We start from the raw sequence: 6399 nt of genomic DNA on the forward strand, positions 1-6399 counted from the left end.
TTTTGTGTTCCTGAATTACAAATTCTCACCAACTCCCTCAGCTTTCTTTGTTCTAGCGTACGACTGAAGGAGAGGCACCTATCTCCGTAGAGGTTAGCAGTGACAATTCATTTAGGGACCCAACTTATACGATGTGGTTCGTACGTTGGGCACCTTAACCAGAAGAATTTTAAACCTCTTTCGCAACTGCTTTTTTGTGTTTTTTCTTTCATCTTTTGCACTGAAGAAGGTTTCACAGCAACTGCTGAGTGTTTTTATAGGTGCGTAAAAACTCCGAACGGAATAGCTTGAAAGATAAAATCCTTCGTGTGTATAACATGTGGTACTCAAATCTTCGCGGATGCATGGAAATGAAACTAAGTGCCTGCCCTCGTTCATGAATAGAAAATATAAACGAAGACGAAAAAATATATGCCACGAATACAGCGAAAACAACCAGGTCTAGGGATGTTATCGTACTTGTTTTGCCCTATCCATTTAACACGCAGAAACTGCTCCAAGAACTTCACGTTCTTAATCCTTCACTTTGCAAATGAGTGAGTCAGAAGTCTGAAAATCAGGTTAGAATGGTTTTTATTTCACAAACATGTTACCAGATGGAAGAAAGCCCGGTGTTAGGACAGCGGACATCGTTGGGTTCTCGATGAACGCAGGACGACAGCTCAGTAAGCAAGTGCGGCTCCAAGTTCAACATGCTGGGATGACGAGACAGTGCTTCACAGGTGCCATTGGCAGTGGACAGTGGAATGCGTTAGCCAGTTGAGCTTGCTTTGGAAGAAAAGCTTACCTGAAAATTTTGAGCAATTATCAGGAACAGCATGCGACTCACGATACTTTAAGGAATTACAATTTTCCCACACGAATATCTCTATACATATAGGAACAGTTTCCTTTCATACTCACAGACGACAATACCCACCCCATCACAAGACCCTCTCACGCGAAGACGCAGTACCATGGCGACAATTACAAACCAACACATACCCCATTCAAGCAGATTACACACAATACACGCTGCACTATACTCGTACAAATCGCCCCTTTGTAACGACTACGCTTCCCTATATCACACCACAAGGATGTGCCCCAAAATACATATAGCCCCGCAAATACCCAGCGCCACACCCGACCAGTGGGGGGCCGTGCTGACTAACTCAGACCCGCGTGACGAGCAACAACTGGGGCGGCGGGCCCGGGAGACAGCAAGAGCGGCAAGAGCCCTGGACTGAGGGCGCCTCCCAGCACAAGCAGGAAGACACCTGCTTGTTCTTTTTTTTTCGGTAAATGTTTTTCTTCCTTCTCCTTACGTACATATTTACTAACATTAAATGCGACCACGTGCACGTCTTGCACCCAGGTCAGCATAATGTATCATGGAACCATGAATACACGTTTGGTGTCCGTACGCATTACCGTCTCGGTCACTCACTCAGCATGCCACGACCAACGATGCTCCAGTTATGACTGCCTACATTTTTGTGCTGGGAGTTTCTGCTTCATCTGGAGCATGCACAAGTTCAAGAATTATCTCAGTTGTATACGAGCAAGTTTATAAATTCGGCTGTGACGCCAGCTGCGAGCACTTTTCAGATAATGCTTATTCCCACAAAATGCTTATCCCTCGGTCAGAGATACCTTTCTTTGGGGGCGGGGGGGGGGGGGGGGGGGACCAGCTAAGGTCCCTAAGAGTGAGTTCGGCGAAACCACCTTGCTCCTTTAGAAGCAAGTGATAAGGCTATCTACAATAATTGTAGATGCTATGAGCCTACGTCTGGCACAGCGGTTCTGTGTGACGCTCACCGTGAACTGTTGCTGCGCTGGTTGTGGTTTAAGCTTAGCGCCCGTAGTAGTAGTGCGGGTAGTAGGCGCCGTAGTAGCCGGCGTAAGGGTAGCCGTAGTACAGGCTGTCTGCGACGTAGTACTGTGGCGCTGCCACAGTGTAGGAGACAGCGAACAAGGCCAGCATGGCGAGGAAGATCTGCAGAAAGGAACCAAAGTTTCTTGTCAAAAAAAAATGAAACAGTAAATTTCTGCGGCCTCAGCAACCCAATATGAAGGGTGCGTCTCCCTCTCAGAACAACAAAATTTCGTCCTACATCCCGCATCTTCAGCAGGCGTCGTTTATAACACCACATCCGCCTAGGGGCTCTGAGATATGCCGCAAAGAGATGTTTAACCGGAAGCCCTTCAACCAAGCGGCATTCATCAATTTATGTCGAAATCTCAACCTGGCAGCTGTATTGCGCAACGTAGATATCGGGGTACCTGCAACACAGCAATGGGTCAACTCCACAATGTCATCCCATAAGATACTGCAGGACATCCTGATTTGTTTACAGTGTATAGGACATCCACAACACACACATACTTTGCTAAAACGTCGTAAAGAGCCGGCAGACACGACTTCGTAAGGGCATTGCTGAATTGCTGTCTCATAGCTATCATTGGTGAGAGCGAAATACAGAGGGCCAGCGCTTTTCATTCCTAGGTAAACATTGTAATCGTCTTGCAGCTAACCTTCTCTGTCGCCCCCACTTACTGCAGGAAAGGAAATTAAAAATTTTGTTACGATTACCATCTCGCCTCACCTATGAATGGAAAGGGAAGATTGCCGGATATTTGCGACATCTGACTGTATCGACTACAAGTATCAGGGGTAACATCGTCACTTCTAGACTAAGAAGGCTGAAGGCTTAATTCTTGGGTTTACTTGCTCGCGGTTCTTGACTGACTCGTGCCAGTAGGCAGGTGTAACACAATGTAACGTACGTAAACAAGGCTTTGTCACTGACACGAAGACACAGACGAACGAGGCGACAAGCGAATGTCGATACCCACCATAACCTTGATCATGGTGGCTGGGTGCGTGGTGCTCCGAGGGCTCGAGAGAAGAGGCTGTGTGATGAGGTCGGTGTCTGTGCCTCGTCACCGGCACGGCCGCCGTTATATACGGGTTCGCTCAAGGCGACACCTCCGCTTTCGCGCGTTAGGATGGCCGGGCCCCGTAATTGCGCAAAGGAATCGTTCGCGCGCTAGTGCTCTCAAGCGACACGGTAAAAAAAAACGGGCAGAAACGCAGAGCAGATTCTCTTGCACCTGTACTCACTCACTCACTCACTCACTCACTCACTCACTCACTCACTCACTCACTCACTCACTCACTCACTCACTCACTCACTCACTCACTCACTCACTCACTCACTCACTCGATCCCCAGATTTTCTTATCGGTGTTTTATTTTCGCTGCGTCTTTTCGGTGAGGTGCGAATATCCCGCTAGCAATACAGGCGATGAAGTATCCAAATGCTGCATGTACATTGTAACGATTCTTCCAACTTGCCTCATTTGGTTTATAAGCGCCGCGTGCAAGATTGGGATGCATTCTTGTGACTGCAGTATGCCACATTGCGCTGCCCGATAATCACAATGCCTCACATTCAGTGGCGTAAGCAATGCGTTGTGTAAACAGACGACGTACGCGTATATAGAGAAAAAAAATGACGACAAAGGTGAGACGTGAGCGGCGACGCTTAAAGCTTTGAGTTGCTGCTCGGTAAAACGGCATATGAAGACACGCTTTTATTTAGGAGACTGTGCTGGTGGAAACAGAATCGCTGAAGGAAATTAATATATGAAACATAAAAAAAACAGTTCACCCTGCACGTAAGAAAGCAAATTCGTTCTAAATCTTTGCCAACGGGTATGCACATAATGTGGCGAAAGTAGCGTGTAATATCAACCATCAAGCTTCAGCTGCATAGTATTGTAATTATCTGTAACAATTGGTAATCGTCACTTTTCGTTGTCAAGGGTACTGGAATACATTAAGAAACGTAGTTCTTTTTCTAGAGTAGAAATTTATCGCCTTGAAGCCATGGCAGAGTTGAAAGATTCTTTCCTCGGGAAGAAAGCACTAACGTTCTCAGCGACATGTTTCGAAGAGATCACACGCAGAATACAAAGACCACTCATGTAGTGGAAGCTATACTGAGGATCTTGACACGAAATCATCTGCTCATCCATTCGAAGATAAATATTAAACACATTATTAAACAATTCGTCGGCAAAATTTCGCTTCATTTGTTCTCACTGAGGGTTTTCACTGAGGGCAAACTTGTTGCTGGGCTAGTCGGTTCTTGTCTTACCGCTGACCGTAAGAAAATATGGTCACTTAGCGCAAAAAATGAAGGAGGGACTGGGTCAAGGGAAGCGTCAGATGTTCGACTGTTTATGCATTTTTTTCAAAAAATATATATGCATAGACATGCTCAGCATACAGAAAAAACATATGCTCATCGCGCAAATCACAACCATTTATCTAAAACGCTTTTTTTCGCTTGCAAGAGAGTAATTGACGTATCGCTGATACATGATGGCCCATGTGCCTTAACATGAAAGGTCCCTAACAACTCATGTGCCGTGGCGTCCTTGCTTTTACCCAGAATATGCACCTTATACAGTCGTGGCTCGCACTCGTGTGAACTGCAGTGGGACGGCAAATGTGCTCCATCTTTACCTTTTAAGATAGTTCGTGTTCCCCCGCACGGTACTTGTCGCCGTCTCAGAGTCGCTCTTTCAGAAATTCAAGCGCGACCAACAAAGCACAATGGTGCAGCAAGCGCAGAGTACGGTAAGACCAGTGGTCATACCCTATATGCACCGAGTTGCCCACAACCTGACGAATGCTGCAAACCGGCACGGGGTGCCAATTGTTTTGTCTGCGCCACGCAAGCTCGCCCAGCTCTGCCCGCGCATACTGTCTTGTGGGAGCAAAAAACGTGGCTGAGATAATGAGCACGTCATGTCGTATATATGAAATGCGCCACATGAGTCGTTTATGAGATCCCTCTTTCTTGTGGCCTGACTTATGTCAGCCAAACGGGAAGGTGAGTTAACAAACGTGCGAGGGAACACGAACTATATTTAAAAGGTAAAGATATATGGAGCAGGTTTGCCGTCCCACTGCAGTTTACATGAGTGCGAGCTACGACTGGATAAGGTGCAGATTCTGGGTAAAAGCAAGGACGCCACGGTACGTGAGTTGTTAGCGACCTTTCATATTAAGGCACGTGGCCATCATGTATCAGTGATACGTCAGTTTCTCTCTTGCAAGCGGAAAAAAATATATTGAGATAAACGGTTGTGATTTGCGCGATGCGCGTATGATGTTTTTTTTTTTCTTTATGCTGCGCATGTCGGTGCATATATATTTGTTGAAAAAAAAAAAAAACTCGGTGCTCGAGTGACCCATTGAGCGAAATGCAGCTCCACTAACGTGAAACCTGGGGAGGTGCGAGGCATGCAGTGATGCACCGCGAATGGGCTCATACTGTCATAAGCAATGACTCATAACCCCGTAAACGCGGTCTTCCCATTACGACGACAGAAGAGAAGTGAAATTCTACGCTGGAATGATGAGCGGCAATGCAGCCAGCTGTGGAAGACGACGACGAACGCGGGAGCAGTGACACGAGCGCGTGCCCAGCGCGAGCACGAGCCGCTTGCTTACTACGACGACTACGATTACGACAGTAGACGCCGACAACCCGGGCGCATCAGGTGCTTCGCACCTAAAAGAAATGAATAAACAATCGAAAATTTAAAGCTCCCCTTGACCCAGTCCCTCCTTCATTTTTTGCACTAAGTCAACGGTACAACAGAATGCTCGACGGTGGCATTTCTTGTCCTTAAACATTGTGTCAAAAAGTTACCTGTTGTCTCATCAAATGTCATTTGGAATGCAGAACTCTTCATTTATTGCACGCTTTCAGATTCGTATCGGAAGGTGCTTGCAGGGGTCTATGGAAAGTCTATTGTGAACCAAGGACGGTCCCTCGAGACGCTAGCTGTGCACGCCATAAGGGTTGCTCACCACAACATAATGGTTGCTCACCACCACTGTTGCTAATTCGCATGCAAATTTTCAAAAGCACTAGTGATTTCTTAAGTGTTCGGTAGTCAAATAAATCTGTTTTCAGTGCATTCCAGATAATGCTGACATCAAAAGAAATGATACGGCTGACAGGATGGTCATTGTGACACGTAAGTTGAGCGCCTTGACCGTCATTGAATGCTCACTGCGAAATGTGAAGCGTCTCGTATATATAAAGCGGGAAAAAACTTGGCTAAGCCACGCTGTTCCATGACCAGGCGCAGCCATCGTTGCTATTTAGTAATGATCCTTTTTAGTGCTTCAGAATTTGCCAGCGAATTGATCGCTCCTTCGACATGCACATACATCGTGATCACCTTGGTGCGGGCTATGCATGCCTTATTCCTTAAACAGAATGAAATAGCGGTCACCCAGTGTTTGTATTTACAGCAGCACCCCAGATGTATTTATGTAGCATTGGGTTAATCGGGTGGCCGCAGCACAAGCGGCAGCGACAGAACCTTAGC

General features: G+C 46.6%; 1 long non-coding RNA gene across 1 annotated transcript; it reads right to left on the bottom strand.

Moving 5' to 3' along the window:
* Positions 1 to 556: 556 nt before the first annotated feature.
* Positions 557 to 2924, bottom strand: LOC119465968 (uncharacterized). Its single transcript, XR_005194968.2, has 3 exons — positions 2839 to 2924; positions 1801 to 1978; positions 557 to 787 (listed from the first exon to the last, which is right to left on the bottom strand). It is a non-coding gene; the product is annotated as an uncharacterized LOC119465968 (long non-coding RNA).
* Positions 2925 to 6399: the final 3475 nt, after the last annotated feature.

This window comes from Dermacentor silvarum, chromosome 10, assembly GCF_013339745.2.
Source record: "Dermacentor silvarum isolate Dsil-2018 chromosome 10, BIME_Dsil_1.4, whole genome shotgun sequence".
NCBI classification, from domain to species: Eukaryota; Metazoa; Arthropoda; class Arachnida; order Ixodida; family Ixodidae; genus Dermacentor; species Dermacentor silvarum.